The 18078-nt window shown below is 43.1% G+C and overlaps 1 protein-coding gene across 18 annotated transcripts in view; it reads right to left on the minus strand.

Moving 5' to 3' along the window:
* Nucleotides 1-18078, minus strand: part of RBFOX1 (RNA binding fox-1 homolog 1) — a 1454978-nt gene that overhangs the window by 83193 nt on the left and 1353707 nt on the right. The gene's annotated exons all lie outside the window — the stretch shown is intronic.

An 18078-nucleotide genomic window follows, 5' to 3' on the forward strand; every position in this document is an offset into this window, starting at 1 on the left:
AACTGCATTGAAATAACTTCTTTGGAAGCCCTCTTGGTAGTGGGGAAAAAAAAATTCTTTATGCAATAATTCTGACCTTTGTAAAACAAAATCTATACTGTCACAGGACTTGCTTTTTATTTTACCTAAAAAACATTCTCTAATTTAATTTGCAAAGTACTTATTGTATGTTCTCTTAGTACTTTGTGACCTTTCCTTAAGAGAAAGCTTTGAATTAAACAGAAACAAAGAGGCAGAGGAGAAACTGTAACCTCCAAGCATTTTTTGGGCCGGGGCGAGTCATGTGTGTTTGTTTAAAGAAGTCAGTCAAATAGATAATAGGGTAGGAATAGCAGCGAAGGAGCATTTAGAAGGTCATTCAAGGCACCTTGTGATGCAGCTTTCTAATGAGTCCCTTGCATTGTGTTTTCTATCCACACCCATCCCCCCAAATGGTCTCATTTGCCTCCAGCTAGCATGAACTGTCCGCCACTATGGTGGCATTCTATACTTCTCAGACTTCTGTGCCTTTACTAATGAAGCAATTTTATTCTAATATCCAGGATTTTGAGGGAGGAGGGGGGAAGGGGGTCTTTCCTCTTTATAATTTAAAGATGGCAACTGTGTTCAATTTATACCACTAGCCACCATTCGCTAGCCAGGACAGACCGGTCATTCATCAATTTCCAAGTGTCCTTTCCTTTTTATCCTGGAATCCTCAGAAGCATTCTTAACCCAGCTTCTAGGCAGTTGCTACTGTTTGATTACAGTTGGTGGACAGGATGAAACCTCCACGCCATTCCTGCTCCTCCTGTTTGGTTAAACCATAAAATTAACGTTTTTACGTCAAATAGGATCGAATATTGGAGATTTCAAGGGATTTAATTTTAAAGAAAGGCCCCGCTGCAATGTCTACTGTGTCTTTTAGAAGTTGCCTCTTTTCCCAGTCCCTAGGAGCTAATGGATCACCCCCCCCCCACCTCCTATGTGTCCATCCATTTAAAAAAAAAAAAAATTCCCTAGGCTCACCCGGGTGGTTCAGTCAGTTAAGCCCCTAACTCTCAATCCTGGCTCAGGTTGATCTCAGAGTCATGAGTTCAAGCCCAGTGCTGAGTGCTACTCTGGGCACGGAGCCTACTTAAAAAAATAAAAAATAAAACAAATAAAAATCTCCCTAGCAGATCCTTTGCCACACTCTACTGCAACTTTTCATTTACATTTCGGTCTCAGCCACAATGAGCCCCTCTTGAGTCAGAGCCAAACCAGACTCCTCTATTCCCAGCCCCTAACAAAATACCTCTCGGAAGGTTTTACAAATACTATTGAGTAATTATGTTTTTAAATATCTCTTCTTTTCTGTTTTCTTGGCTAAAAATAGTGCTTTGCCTAGCCAATTGTACTCAAGGGTACCTTCTTCTGCCCCTTGTTGATTGCTGGGGGTGTGCATGCCTAAAGTCTGGTTACGAGCCCTTTCTATGGGATTCACTTGCTTCCTCCTCCTCCTCCTCTCTGGTGCTTTTAAGGTTTACTCAAGCAGCTCCACATGGAATCTGAGTATCTCATATCTGTGCCTGGTAGGAGCTGCCTCCCTGTGGCTCACTGCATTTCGGAATAATCAGAGCCTTTGCAAAGTCTGTCACGCCCTCATCAGCATCCCAAATTCCAAATTCCGGCAAGATATCCATGGGGCCATTCCCAGGCAGGATCGGGAATCTTCCAGCTGTGAGAGGGTGAGCCCAGGTTCCTGTGCAGATGGGGCAACCCAACACTTTCTTCTTGACTGGAGACTCCCCACAGTTTTGGGGATAATTCCTGGCCCCTTGAGGGGCAGGGAGAAGCCTCAAAGGGGTGATTCCTATCACAGACAGGGGAGAGGAAGCATCCAAACTTTGTACTCTGCTGCCAACTCTTAGGTGAGGAAATCAGACTCAAACCAACTGGAACAACCGTGCATTTGCACACCTGTGCCTTGATGAAGGGTAATGCTTCTCCCCAGAACCTCCCCCCGGCCAACCCAGATAATTCCCTTCTGGACTCGGCTATAGCTTCTTCTCTTAGAAACCAGATCTCTTTGCCTTTATCTGCCAAATTCAGCTTCTTTCCTCTGCTTTTCTAAATTGTGTTGTGTGATAATCTGTCGAGTGAGTGTCTTCCCATGGATGAGGTGAACTCCAAAGGGGGTTCATCCAAGAGGAGTTCAACCCCATGGGTTCAGGGACCTCGGTGGGGAGGCAGGGGGACCTGACAAGAGGAACCAGAGGGTTTTGGACGAGCAGCCATGTAGCACTTGTAGGAAATAAAACTAGAATGCAAGAGGGAAAGGAAGAAGAGAGAGGCTCTTTTGAATGTCCACCCTTCCATTTAGTACGGATGAGGCAGATCTCCAAGCCAGCCCAGGGTGAATGACTTGGCCCATCCTGTATTTTCTGAATTATACACACACACACACACACACACACACACACCAAAGAAAAGTAAAAAAAAGAAGGAACAAAACATGTCAAAGAAACACCCCAACTGCCTAGCAACTGGGAGTGGCTGACTCACTTCGTTAGCTCCAAGAGGAAGATGAGTTAGAACACCAGGAGAAGAATGCTCTTATCGCTACTAAATGGAAAAAAAAAATTAAAGGCGTGAAGAAAAACCACCACACTTCATGAATTTTCTGAGAGCCAACAGGGATTCGGGAACCCTTGCTGTAGAAGGTTCTGGAGTGTCAGGTGTTATCTGAGCCTCTTCAAGCATCTGTGTGCTGATCCTGAGTCCCTCGCAAGCAGAGCCCGTTGCTGGGGTCCAGCTTTCCCAGTGTCACTAGGCCTGGTGACTCTGCAAAGAGGGCTGCGGGGAGACACCCCACAGGCAGATGGTGAATGAATGCAGGAGGCCATCTCAGAGTTACTCTGTCATGAGCGCTCAGCTAAGAAGAGGTGACCTGCGAGGGCTGCTGTTCATTCGGCAAAAGAGTATTGGCCTCTATCATGTGCCGGGCACTGTGTGGGTTCTGGGGTACGCCTGCTGAGCCCCCTGTGCCCTTGAAAAGAATGAAACGCTGTCTTTTTTAGTGCCCGAACGTTCAGGAACAAATACATACACAAGAAAGGGAACAAAGGAATGAGTCCACAACGACCCCCAAATCTGACCCCCTATCTACCCTATGGTTATTTACTTTGCTTGCTGAGATCCATAAAACTTACAAGTAATTTTGGCACAGTATTTATGAAACACGACTATTATGACTGGCAAAATACTCTATTCCATAATTCTGTTACACATTGCAGTCATAACAAAAAAAAAAGGTTTCATAGTAATAGTAATCACTAGGAAAAAGAGTACTTTCATTTTATTAAAAAAAAATTCATTCAATCTGCACATTTTTACAATGCATTTGTTCCTCCCTAACTAGAAGGGTCAGACAGTATTAGTCTCTCTTTAGAGATGGGGAAAAAAATGGCACAGAACAAAGATGTGGTTTACGAAAAGCTCTATCACCAGTCAGAGGTGAATTTTGGGTGAGAAACAAAGTTATGTAGGCTCCTAGAACAGGACTCATTTTATCAATGACTCTTTCCTGCTTCCACTGTTGGATGATTTTTAAAATATATTTTTAAATTAGAATAAAATGAGGAAAACTTTGGCCACCATTGAAAGAACAAGCTGGGTTACAGAAGCCTTCTTCATAGGAATGGTACTTCCAGAAAGGGGTGTCCTCAGCGCCATGGGGGTTCTTAAAACCACCTGTGTCACCTAGCGTATCTGTTCAACACAGAACGCTAGGTCCCACTCCCAGAGTTTTGGACTCACTCCAGAGGTCTGGCATGGAGCTGAGGAGTTGCATTTTCAACAAGCTTTCATGTTGTTGGGGACCACACTTTGAGAAACACCAGAGGAGAGCTGGTCCCCCTAACCACAATGCTGTGAGGTTCTTGCATTCCTACCACTGGAGGTTTTCAAGGCCTGTGAGACTTCAGGAATCCACTGGGAAGCACTGAAATGAGTTCAGTGCTTTCAAAGGCTCCACCCCCTAAAGAGCGTGACTCAGCTGGTCAGAAATCTGCATTTCTGATGTAAAGGCAGAGCTTACTGACCTTTTATGGTTGCTGTTCGGTGCATCAACAAGTTTTGCCTTCGTTTGTAGCATTTCAAACACGAAGAATAACTACCAGTCTTAACTGTTCTGTCAAAGTCTCTGGAGGTGGGCTGGTAAAGAAGGTTCAGAAGATCTCCAGCAGCGTAATCCTAGCAAAGCCACTCTTGGCTCCCCACCCAAAAGAGAGCCTATCTATCCATTCCTGCTCCACTGCTACGGGCTGAAGTGGATAGGGTCCACATTCATGCATACACTAATGTCCTAACCACGCCCCCCCCCCCCCCCCCCACTCCGTACAGGATGTGTCTGTATCTGGAGATAGGATCTTTAGAGAGGTAGTGAGGTTAAAGTTAGGCCATGGGGATAGACCCCGATTCCATGTGGCTGATATTCTTCTAAGAAGAGTAAATTACAACAGAGACACAGAGGAATGACCGAGTGAGGACTCAGGGAGAAGACGGCCGTCTACAAGTCAAGGAGAGAGGCCTCCAAAGGAACCGACCCTGCTGACCCCTTGATCTTGGACTTCTGGCCTACAGATCTGTAAGAAAATTCATTTCCGTTGCATAAGCTGCCCCAGCCATGGTGGCCCTAGCAGACTTCCTATCCTGCTTCCCTCCTAAGGAGTTCTGCCCTGAGGCTCAGGGAGGCACTGTACTCCGTGAGGGCCCGACAGCACAGGCATGAGACAGGGGTCTGGGAAGTTGCTGTGTGCGACTCCCTGTCCGCGAAGGTTACTGCTTCCGATGGACACATTTATCCAAAGCCCTCATGGGTTGTGGCTGCTTTTTGCGGTTATGCATTTTTGAACACGGACTGGCGTTGAGCTAATCCATGTAAGAATATTTTCACAGCGAATACTTAATGCTTTTATACATGCCTGAAAGATGAGCCTCTCTGAAGGGTTATGGTCGAGCTTTCAATACAGAGGTATTTCCACTGAGGCACAGATGTTGCAGAAAAATGTTGGATATGTATTTAATTCTTATAAAGTGAATCATGTTTTAATTGTGCCAGAGGATTCCCATATTTAAAGGAGCCCTGAAGTAAATCTGTATCGAGTGTAAATAATCTCTTATTCCAATTTATAAAGCAAGTTTTGATTTTCATAACAGTTAGAGAGAAATACATGATTGTGTGGGTTTTTTTTTCCTTTTCACTTTTCTTTTTGACGTAATTTCAGACTATCCCCCAAAAGTTGCGGGAATACTAAAGAATCTCTCGACAACATTCTCCCTGATTATTTGTTGTTTTAAAAAAATGTCATGACTTACTTGAACTACTCTTATTCACCTGCCTTCCAAACTTCACGTAATAGTGATTTTTACAGAAAATATTCAGTTGACTCAATTTGATGCTAAACACATCAACTGTAGCAATTCCAAACATTGCTTACTAATCACTCAAAAGGCGCCAAGCAAACCCATTTGGTGTTTAAGTTGGACTCTTACCTATTCTTTACCCTGTAAGACAGGTACTATCATCACAGCTATTGTAATAGGCGAGGATCCAGAGACAGAGTTTAAGAATCTTGCCCAAGGCCACACAGGTCACACAGATAGAAATCTTACAGTGCTGAATTCAGATCGAACCAAACAGATCCTTGGGACCCATTTTCTGAAGGTTAATCTTCCACATCTAGTGTAGGCAAACTACAGTCATTTGGCCAAATACAGCCTACCACTTTTTTTTTTTTTTTTGTATGGCCTGTGATCCAAGAACGTTTTTTTACATTTTTATCTGGTCAAAGAACAATCCATAAAAGACCAATATTGGGTGACAAAGTGAAAAATCACATAAAATTCAAATTTCAGTATCTCTAAGGAGTTACTGGAACACAGGCACACTTGTTCATTTACATATTATTTATGACTGCTTCTATGCTGCAAGACGGAGCTGAGGAGTTACAACAGAGACCTTATTGCCCATAAAGGCTAAAATATTCACTATCTCGACCTTTACAGAGAAGGTCTGCTGACCTCTGTTCTAATGTCCTCTTTCTGTTTGGAAGATATAAGCAGTGATTGTCAGGACAGTATTAGCCCCTTCCTGGGAAGCTGTCACAAATTATTTCAGAGGGTATCATTTTATTAAATACTTGCAAAAATTTATTTATTTTTTTTTGTTAAAAACAACCAAAAAAAATATTTAAAGACATGTTCTTTGAATGCTTGCCAAAAATCTCTTTCTAATTCATTGTTGTTCAAGATAATAAAGCAACTAGAAAAAATGGTCCCATAAGGTATTTGCGGAAAGCAAACAATGTACAACAAAAACAATGCAAATACATTTTATCTCTTTCAGGTTTGCAGCTGTTAGAATTTAGGTAAGGGTTATCTTAAAGCCCTTGTTTCTAAAATTCTAATAGGCATTGAATTACTCCGGGGCCCTTCTAAAATGGATATTCTCATCTAGTAGGCCTAGGCTGGGGCATGAGAATCTGCATTTCCAATCAGCTCCCAGGGGATGCCCACGCTGCTAACTAGTGACAGGAAAGTGCTAGGGACTACACATAAAGATCGTCAAGTTACAGCTAATATGAATGCGAGTGGCCATTAAGATGCAATGGAGTTTCAGGTCCTGAACCAGGTACACTGTGCACACGTTGTGATTTTTTTTTTTTTTTTTTATCTTATCAAACTGACAAGGAAAGTAAGGCCCAGAGAGAGAAAAAGATGAGACAAAACCGAAATCCAAGCCAGCCTAGTGTGACTCCAAAACTCAGACTCAGTCACGGAGCTACATCAGCTCATTTACGGTGATGCTTGGTCTTGAGGTGTTTGGACAACATCCTCTCCAGCCATGGAGTGATAAATACCCACCGACTGGCCCCATTTGCACTAGAGCCATTTCGAACCGTTCCTCTGTTGCCTGCTGGCTGGAAACACCTGACTCTTCCAGGCTGAGGGATGTTGGCTAGAACCTCATGATCACGTTTAAGAATCTGTGATAGGGTTTTAAATCCCACCAGGGAAGCCTCCGGGCAGGATGTATCTTCTAGAGATAAGAAAATATCAATTGCAAGATCACAGTTCTACAGGCAGGAAGGAAACACCGAGAGAGGAAAAAATAGGGAACTTTCAAGGTCTGACAGTGCTGCTGAAAAAGTATGGGTTTGGGGAACGTTAACCCTTAGTTTTATGTTCTGGCCTCAGTGACTGCAAGTTTCTTAGACCTTGAGCAAGTCAGTTAAAGTCCTAGACTTGGCTTTCCCATCTCTAAGATGGGAACCAAAAAAATCTACTTCATTGAGAATTGTTGTAGGGATCAGATCTGTTCCGTGGAAGGGATAGGCAATTTGTAGGTAATAAGTGATCTCAGCAATACTACTACTACTACTACTAATGGGCTATTAACTATGATTATTTTCTTAAACTGAAAATACAGTACTTTACAGATTAATTTTGTTCCATTGCTCCTTGAGGAATGGGAGAGCAACAGCTCCTGAGCTGTTGGGTTTGGCCATGTCCTGAACAGAATGAACAGATTTAATGGAGAACATTTTAAGATTGGGAATTAATTGCCAACATTTAAACTGGGGAGGTTTAATGTCACAAGACAGATGTCGCTTCTCTTGAGGAATCAGGGGATGGAGCCACACGGATCTGGGCCCGCATGCCCACAGGGCAGGGAAAGGGCGCTCCTCTCTAGGACTGAGCTGTGTCCTCTCCAAGTGCACATTCAGCTCCCAGCTCTCAAAGTCTTTTAGTTTGCAAAGTATGAGGAATGAAAAAAACAAAAAACCAAACCAAAACAAAAAAAACATCAGAAATTGTGGTTTAGCTAAAATCTGTGGAGTTTACAAGTTTCTGCAAAGAACCCAGCATGCCTTCCTCTCTCCTTCCTCGGGACGAGAACCTCTGAGATACAACAGGAGTCCAAAAATCCGTCCTGACAGGCCCCCTGTGGGCCCCCTTTTCTATTTCACTTGCTAGTACAGAGCTATATTTTAGGAGGGGCTGGAAATATTTGAGGTGTGGGGGTAGGGTTTCATCTTCAGTTCCTTTCCATATATCCCAGATTAGGTTTAAACTCCTGACCCCGCTCTTTGGGTAAGAGCAGAAAATATACTTTGACTTTGAATCTTCCAAAGAGTAATCAGATACATTTGTTTAAACAAGCTTCCCACGCCACAAACTCACACACACACACACACACACACACACACACACACACACACACACTCTCATGGGCCGAAAGCAAACAGAATATTTCAGCTGGCGACAATGGTTTTCAAAAATGACAGGGAATTAATACGGAAGGTTTCAGACTTTACAATATCAAATGATATTGTATTTTGTATATCAAACAAGCACTAGAAACGCACAAATAGACTCCTCTTTTTTCCCCAGAGGAAATATCAGTGATATTGGGGTGTTCATGCTTTTAAAACGATACTGGGTTTAATACAATGGTAAGTGTGCATCGATTAACCTCGGCGTCGGGTTTAAATGTATAACCCATTCACTAATTTAATCTCCTCCAAAAAACAAAACAAAACAACAACAACAAAAAACAGCCTTTGGCATTATTCTCTGAATAATCCTTGTTTAGTTTCCATAATGGTATCCTGTTTAATGAAAAACTCATTAGAATGTAGCATACGGCATAATTAATTCTGGCTGATTGTTTTGGTGTGAACAGCTAAGGCAGATGCTGGGTTCCATTTTCCTCTGGCTTTATTAATTTTTCATAAACCAATATTTCGACCGTAATGGGTTGTAACAGGTCCGCAGAAGTTCTAGAAATGCATTAACTGTCACCAATGTAGTTAATTGAAGTAGGATTTTGCCATTTGTGTGTTGATGCTCCCACACTACATTTTTAAAAGACAGTGTCATTTGATACTCAGAGAAGGAGTATCTACATATAATTAACATACAGGGGATTAAACAATATTTGGCCAATTTGTCTTTATTTACACACAACTTAATCGGTTGGGCTAATAACGCTGAACTATCAATTTTGAAAAGAAAGCTAAAAAGTGGGAAGCGCAACCTTCCAAACAAAATGGTTTATAATAAGAGTGGCGACACAAGTTAAAATATTTTTAAAAATGAAACTGTGTCGTTTTTAAAGTCTCTGGTAATTTGTTTTCCGAGGAAGAGATCGGGACACAACAGGAAATGGGCTGGATACTGGGTGTCAGGCACCGGTTTCCTAATCCTGGGATCTGTCAGGAGCCTGATCTCTGGGTGAGAAGTTGCTGATTTAGTTTAATCTCTTTCAGTCTTTTAGGAGTGGGTTCATATATTTGAAAGAGTCTTCATGATAAGATTATTATTTATTTCAGGTGCAGATACACATGGTAATTCATTACTGGGGGCTCTTGTTTCTTTTCTTTTATTTTTTAAGTATATTTTCTATCAGAGATTTCACTGGTTGACTGTCACTCAAAGGATGAAATCCAGAATCCACGTTCCTTTATACAGCATTGTCAGGTCTTTTGCAACTTTTCTCTAGAAGGTACTCTCTGATCTCAACAGATTGGTATTTCTCAGCTTTTGGGGGAAACCTGATTTTGCCTCAGAAATTTCTATATGCAGTGAAGATCAAGCAGATATATACATTTGTACTTCTCAATGGATTTTGAAGATAAAGATTGAGAAACTCCTTTGGACTCTGCCAAACTCCTTCTTACTTACTCCTACAAAGATCTTTCTTTAGTTTCTTACCAGGAGAACTCTTACTCATCCCTCAAAACCCGATTAAGACCCCACTCTCCCACCTCTTAATAGAGAGAGGGTTGTTCGTTTTTCAGTGTTCTGGCAGGTAGGCAGGTATCATCGTTTATTATATACTAAGTTGGTCTGCCTGTATTTTTCAATGTTCTAAGGAATTCTCGAGGGAAGAGGTGTTCTCCCCTGCCAGCGCATGTGCAATGCCTTGCACTTTACAGGCCTTCAGCACTGTAACTCTGAGCTGAAACCTGAATTAACAGAATTAACAGAAGCCAGTGATACGTGCGACTTTATACACAGCCTCTCCTTGGCCCTTCCTTGACAAGCCTGGTGTGAATTTCACATTTTTACACAGCTGGGGATGGGGCGAGAACAACTATTTCATGACCCATGAAAATTATAAGAAATGTAAATGGCTTTGTCCCTAAAGTTTTACTGGGACACAGCCATGTGCACTCATTTGTTCACTCCTGCATTAGAGTGGCAGAAGTGAGCAGGTTGGGGAGACTGTAGGCCCGCACAGCTGAACCTACTCACAAACTGACCCTTTACAGAAATTTACAGACCTCTGCTCGAAGCGAAAAATGTACACTTTTTTTTTTCTCTTTCATAACTGAATCCAGCTTGATCTTTTCTCCTAAAACCAACCAACCAACAGAGTGGTATGTCTTGCCTTATACCACACTCCCCCTCCTCCTCAACACTACCATCATGACCACGAATATATATAATATTAACTCATATTATATATATACTCTGAACTTGCAAGCTCCTTTTCCTTCTGATGCTTGTCCTCTTCCTCCCTTTTCTTCTGTTGCGCAGGGAAGGGTTAACTCAGTAGGTCTGGGCTGCTCAAACTCGGGAACATTCCTCTGGAAGGTTTGTCTTCAGGACTGGCCCTTGGACAGCTCCTGGCAGAGGCGTTCTAAACCTTTGGAATATTCTACCTGATAAAACTGTTTTTGGGTGTCTGAGGCCTTGGGCCATACATTGCCAGTCTGATAAGACAGTTTATGGCAGCAATGTGATTTATGGGGAAGGCTTACTTTTGCTTTTTGGCCTAAGGTTTGAGTAGTTGAGTTCAGTCACATGGGGGCTCCGTGTCCCTGTGATTGCCTCCGAGGAAGCAGACGGACTCCTGTCTGGTGTGTGTGTCGTCAGACACCGTTGCCGGTAAAGTTAAGCACATCGTGGAGGCCACACTCAGAGGCTTCTGCCTGGTTTTTCTGGATCCCACCTCCTGTGCTCTTCCCCTTTGCTGATTTTTAACCTGTATCACTTTGTAATAAATCGGAACTGTGACTCTAAGGGCCTTTCTGAGTCCCCGGAGCACATCCAACCAGACACAGAGACTGAGGATGGTCTTGGGGACCCCGATGCAGTTCCGCAGCATGAAATCAAGCTTTATGCTTTTCCCTTCTAGAGTCAAAAATCACAGAGGAATGCCCGGAAGAGGAAGCATTTGGGTGATTGCCTTTAACAACTACAGACACTTATCCATCTTGAGAAGGAGCTCAAGGCTTGACGTCAGCATTATCAACATTTTAAGCCAGATTATTCTTGTGGTGGGAGCTGTCCTGTGCATTGTGGGCCTCCACCCTTTAGATGCCACTAGTGAATATCCCCGTGCCCCCCAAGATGTGACAATGACAGATGTCTCCAGAGGTTGCCCAATTCCCCTGGGGTGCAAACTTACTTCCAGTTAAGAACCATTAATCCAAGATTGGATTAACTAAAGCCTGTGTGTGGGAGGTAACTTGTAATAAAATGGGATGGGCCTTGGAATCACAGAAATTTGGCTTTGGATTTGGATATAGCTCTTCAGCTTTTGAAGTTAGCAACCTAGGTTAACATAATATCACTAGATTCCTCATTTATCTGTAAAATCAGGAAAATGACACTTATCCTCCAAAGTTATAATCTCTAACCATGCAAGGATCCCAACACGGAATCTGGCATGTGGCAGATAATATCACATGCAAAGATATTTTTATTAATTATCTTTATCCTCTACAACCTCAAGGCTAGGAGACATGGTGGGCATGTCCCAGTCTAGTCCTATTGAGGGAGCTGCACAGCAAGGTGATGGAAAGCGTGGGCTCCGAGGTTAGAAAAAAGATGCTTATGTAAAAAAACCCAATTTTTCACTTCTAGTTCTGTGACATGAGGGAGGAGATAAACTCTCCAGAAAACCTTGGTTTCATAATTTCTATAATGAAGAGAATGGTGTAACATTTTTATGAGGATTCGAGGAGATGCAAAGTGTTTTTGCACAGGGCCTGGCAGAGAGTCAGCGCCTAGAGTGCCTTATTGTTGCTGATGTTTTGAGTTGCTCGTGCATGAATGATGGCAGCCCAGAACTTTTCCTATGAGATTGATCCAGAGCCAAATGTTCAAACCTTGTCTTTCTCCCACACTGCAGAGGTGGGGCTACTCCTACAAGGGCTGTCCTGCCACTTCTTGCTTGAGGGACCTCTCCTTGGTAGGCATTCCATGCAATAGAATGGGAACTAATTTATTGAGGCAGTGCCGTTTTTAGCACATAATCAAGTTCTGATCCTATCGGAAGATCAAAATCCCCCACAGCTTCCATCCAAGCTGAGCTGCATTCCTTCTGTGAGGCAGGGAAGGACACAGATAAAAATTAAGGCCAAATGTGGGTTGGGATGAAGTGCGATCTGATAAGACAGATGGGGAAAGGAGAAGAGAGAAGGAAAGTGAATTGCAACCAAAAGGGGAGGCGAAGGTAAACAGATGTACGAGATCAAGTCTTTGAAGTGGAACGTTTCTGGGCTGAAAAATCCTTTGCTTGGGGACTTAAATCTGGACTTTTCTGTTCCAGTTCACTGATGTGCACTGCATTTGAATCTGGCAGATGTGTAAATTATACAAAACACTGCAGAGCCAAAGGTCACTGTTCATGAGGAGCCATCGCTCTGGGTCTAGTCGAAGCTGGTCCTCCGGGTGGACATGGGCTGTGTTCGAGCCACAAGGGGCGCCTGGATACTGCTGCTTTGAGGGTCTCTGAGTGGCAGCAAGTCTTTGCAACCCACATTACATTCTTTCAGGGTACTCAGGCAGCCACCCCAAATGCATTTGGGCACATCATCTCAGGCCCAACCCACAGTCTGGGTGGGTAGCCAGTAAAAGGAAAGCAGCCTGTGTCAGGGTCCCCCGTTACCCCATGTTCTGACAATCTTACTCTTTCTCAGATGCTATTGTATCCAAACTGCAGGAAGGGAATTGGAAAGAAGTCCATCCAAAAGTGGGGCTAAAGGTCATTCTCTTAGCTGTAATGGACTCCATGAAATGAAATGGGGGGAGAGCCTGGGAGGGCGACCGACATCTACCTCCCTTGGACTCAATTCTTAGACGAATCATGGTTCACAGTGGCCAAAAGCCCATAGAAAACCAATACCTCTGAACGGGTAATCCAAGGTCAGATCCAGCTGCCCTTTCGAGATGAGCAATCACAGAGTGCGACATCCATCCTCTTCATTTTTAAACTTTATATTGAGATCCCAATCCACTCTCCCATCACCCAGCCCTGGAATCAAGGTCTGTGGTCCGTGGCCAGGGTTTTACCGAGGTGGACATAATCAATCCAACTGACTTCTAGTCATCACACTGATCTCATAGTTTCATTTTACTTTACAGCCTATAAAGTTCTTTTACACTCATTACCTTACCTGATCCTCCCTGTAACCCCAGGATAACCTAGTTTTAAGACCCGACCGCCTTTCCTATGTGACTTTGCAGCTAGGGATATCTTTCTCTTAGGACTTCCCCCCAACCCTTTGAAACCAGAAATGTTTATTTTTAGGAGGAAAATCTTAATTAAGGACCCCCATCTTCTCTTACCCCCACTGAAAAAATCCTCACGAATCATAAGAGGGTCTCCAGAACACTGTTCATTACCATCTCCAAGGTTTTCAAGTTGAGGTACCCTGCCTCCCTCCACTTTGGACTTGAATCGTGTGGTTGTTATCGCCGGGACCTCACTATCTCTTAGATCTGCATTGCATTGGTAGATCTTTTCTTTTCCCTACTGATCATGACTCGTGGAGTAATTTACCTCAATTCCAATTTTCCTTTGCAGGCGGGGCGCTCTCCAACCGCGGAAGTGAGTTATGTGTGTTCAAGTGGTGCATCTTATGAATCTTGTTAAGCTTTGCCGCCTTATAGCCCTACTGATGGAATATTTAATCACAGAAATGAGTTGGCAGATATGATATACAGCGTGGGTGAGATCTGCAGCCATCTTACTGGCAATTGAGAAACGGATGGATTCGCCGTTTGTCAGTCCCATGGCGACAACTGTGTATCACCTTCTGTTATTTATTTTTATTTTGTTTTACTTATGTATGAAGATTAAGGGTACTTGCTTTCCATCAATGGTTTCAGGGGCTAGCTATCGTGATTTTCCCTAAAAGACACCACGGATTCTTTTAATCTTTTTACGAGATGGCGATGGAACGTCTCCCCATGGCGGGGGAACGGTAAGAACCCCCTTTGAGGCCTCCTCATTGAGATTCTTAGAGACACTATTTCTAATTATACTAAGTAACTTGAAACATGCTCCTGGGAATAGATATTTGCAGATACTGAACTTCTTATTTATTGTCTTCAATTTAAAAAAGAAAAAACCTGACGTGGAATGGTCCAAGACACTGGCTTTGAGATCTACCTGGACATTTCTTTAATTGACTTATCAATCATTTATTCTGAGAAGAAGCCCCAAGGAGCCTGCCTGAAGATGATTAGATGTAGGCAAAATAATCAATGCTGTGTAGCTTTGTAGGAAAACACCCACTCGTCTTTGGAGAAGATTTACGGGGGTTCATGGGATGTGTTGATTTATGCATATCTGCTTCTGGAGACGGGTGTTGGGTAGGCATCCTTCTGGGTAGGACTCGGTAAGAGTTCAGACAAACCCCCCGAAATGAAAGGCCTTTCATAACAGCTTTCTAAATGCTTCCCTTGGAATGTGTGCACGAGGGAAAGTGTGCGTCATAATTTATCAAAGCAAATTAATACTGTTCAGCTAGTAATTAAAGATCCTCATTAAGAGGTGCTCCACCCCCACCTCGCGTTAGCAATAAAAATGCACTCAGGGCGTCAAGAGGTTATATACGAAAATCAATAACCTGCCATTTTATAATTAAAGAGAAAATAAATGTTAGGGAAAAGTCCACTAAATTAGGAAAATTACCTTTAGGAGAGATTGAAAATATTGATTTTAATTTACAAAATATGTGAACTTTTCATGCCCTGTTCTGGGAGACAATTGGAGGCTGGGTTGTTAATTCTGCATAAGCTTCAGAAAATCGATAATTATACTATGGGAATATTATGATATTTGTCATTATACAAAATCTTACATGCAGGAGTGCCTAATAAGCCTGGCTTTCTATCTCAGGCAGATACAGGGCTGGCGTGCTAAATGTCCACAGCAAATCAATGACAAGGTCTTCATTTTAGCTTTGAGGCACATTCGAAATTGCAAGATAAATCCAGACTGTGCTTATAGTTGGGGAAATCCAAGAATCCCCCAACCTCAGTCATGGGCATTCAAATGGATGAATTAGTAATTATACCTCCAAAGCGAAATGAAAATGTGCCCCATCTACATTTGCACACATGCGCTCCATCCATACAGGGGCCTTAACTTGCCATTTAAGCTAGTTCGATTCTCAGCGTCTGTGGGTCTTCAAGTTTTTCAAAGAAATTGTCCTGGAGTGTTGGACTGGCAGCATTTCCCTACATGTCCACATGTCACGAACTCCGTTTACCTACATACATAGGTAATTTCGGCAACAAGAAAGGCTTCCGATTAGCAAGGGGAGCCCACGTATCGGCAACATTAACATACGGATTTTCCAAATAAAACTTACTTGTTCATGCCCCATTTCTTTGAAGACTTAAGGTTATTGGAGCATCTCATAGAAACAGTTATTTAGTTGTCCAGGATCCTTAAAACTGCCCCTGACACAACCCTTTACCGTGTCTGAATACAGAGGAGGTGGGGGGGGGGGAGGGTGACAGCGTTGGTAGTGGTTGGAAAAACCCAAAATTATTATCTTACTCCTCTTCTTTAATTTGACTGGCTTGGACATAGAGCAGTAGCCTGATCTACCATCATAGGGCACAGTCCGTAAGAATTACAACTTCCAATATTCACAAAAAATAAAGAGGCAGCACGTAACCCAGTTGTAAAGAACAGAGGCTCTCGATTTCAAAATCGAGCCAGCTTCTTACCCACTTGAAATCTTAGCCCTTCGGTGCTAAGGGACTCTGCCTACCTCAGTTTTCTCATCTGGAAAACTGCCATGAGGATTTCAATACATTAATTTAGGTAAAGTGCTTAGAACCGTGCCTGGTCACAGATAATACTCGGTAAATATTAATCTTTATTACAACTTATTCTTTCCCGATAGTGCCATGATCTAACTTCTGCAGCTGGGCTCAAGGCTAATCTGGACGGCTGCTTTAAGGTTCTAAAAGTCAGGCTGATTAATTTATTCTCATATATACAAGTTAGTTTGAATGGTTTCTTCTGTCTTACTGTCCTCTCAAACACCCACTGATAGGCATACAGGTTTGAAATCACATGGAAAGGAGATTCTCTTGGTCGCTTTAGCCAGACGGCCAGCAACTATACTGCTTGGGACCAGAAACATGTCCTTCCTCTCTCTATACAAAGTGACACATTTATACCCTACCTCCTCATCAGATGGCTTCTTGCTTCTTGTCCTTGACCCATTACTCTGGGGAGAAACTGGGCACGTGGCCTGGCATGCACACTTGCAGAGAACATGCTTGCTTATTTTCCCAGCTATCGCGTTCCATGGGGCAGCACCTGCTGACGCATGGGAGCCGCTGGCTGGCCTCCTCCGTGCCCTTTTGAGGGACGTCCTTTCTTTGCAGCTTTGGACAAGGATGGACCCCAGCAACATCTGTGCCCCTAAACAGACTGCCTCACCCCCGATCCCCTAAATTTACTTCCCCCAAGTGAACAAGCTGAGAACAGAAGGACCAGTCCTCTCATGATTAAGAAAAGAATCTCTTAGTTTAGTGGTTTGCTCAGCATTTAGCACAGTCAGTTAAATTTCCCCTTACGGCAGAGAGGTGGGACATAAATTTATTTGTATTGGCCTAGCATTTATGTGGTGCTGGCTGTGTACTAGTCTTCATATACTAACCCATTTAATTCTAATAAGTACCTGTGAGTTTGTTACTATTATGATCTCCCATTTAACAGATGAAGACACTGAGGCACAGAGAGGTTAAGTAACTTGCCTAGACTCACACAGCTGGCAAGTAGGGGGGCCGGAATTTGAACCTGGGCTGTCCGAGTACAGTGTTTATGTTCCTTATTTAGTGCTAAGTGTCCTCTCATGATGTGGGCTCCACCATTTAATCATGGAAAGTTTTGTAGCGAACAGGTTCCTCCCCCAGAAGCATCAACACAGTCAATTCAAGGTCATAGAGTCACCGGAGTTAACTCAGGCTTATGGTAATAATCACATGCGAAGAACAAACATTGCCAGTCTGAAATCCAGAACTTAGCTATCCTATTGGACCTTCCCAGATTTACCATTTTTTTCTTTGTTGAGTTGGTTACTCTGCTAGAGTAGCCATCCGAGTGTCCTATGTTCCTGTCGGACACTAGGGTTGATCCATGATTAGGAAATGACAGATGGCATCCCAGAACGGACGAAGCAGGGGGTAGGACTTACCGTGAAGAGGTCATTAAGTGAGGGAATCTGGAGCAACTGGTCATTTATTTCTCCTTATCAAAGAGCAAGGGCCCCATCCAAGAAAAAGTTCTTTTCAATGAACCCATGTGGCAAATCTACTGAAGTTCTAAGATGTTAAATGCAACCTTGTTAATGAGCAAGGGGCTAAGGGGCAGAAGTGACAGGCCCAGCAGAGCCCAAATCTCCACCACTGGGTGCTCCTCCCAAAATGGGCTGAACAGATTTTCTACATGGATTTCCTGATCAAATGGTAGTTGGTGGGTAGCGGGGAAGGGGTGAGAGGAGAGACCTACCCTGGAAGGCAGAGCAGACAGAGAGATGGAATTGCTAAGGAAAGCTGATTTAATAGAGAAAGACTTTTTTTTTCTTTTTTTGCTTTTTGGTTTTTTTTGTGTTTGTTTTTCTTTTTTCTCAATTTCTAAATAAGCCTTCTCTTGGCAATTTCAACTCTCTGCCACATTATTGGAATAAGTGGGCCAAGTCTCTGCTTTGCCAGGAAGAAAGAAAGGCAACCCCACGTGGAAATGTGTGGCTAAAACACACATCCAGGCAGATCGAAATAAAATGGGCA

The sequence above is a fragment of the Mustela putorius genome, unplaced genomic scaffold (genome assembly GCF_011764305.1).
Source record: "Mustela putorius furo isolate JIRA1106 unplaced genomic scaffold, ASM1176430v1.1 tig00004007_pilon_pilon_pilon, whole genome shotgun sequence".
In the NCBI taxonomy this organism is placed as follows: Eukaryota; Metazoa; Chordata; class Mammalia; order Carnivora; family Mustelidae; genus Mustela; species Mustela putorius.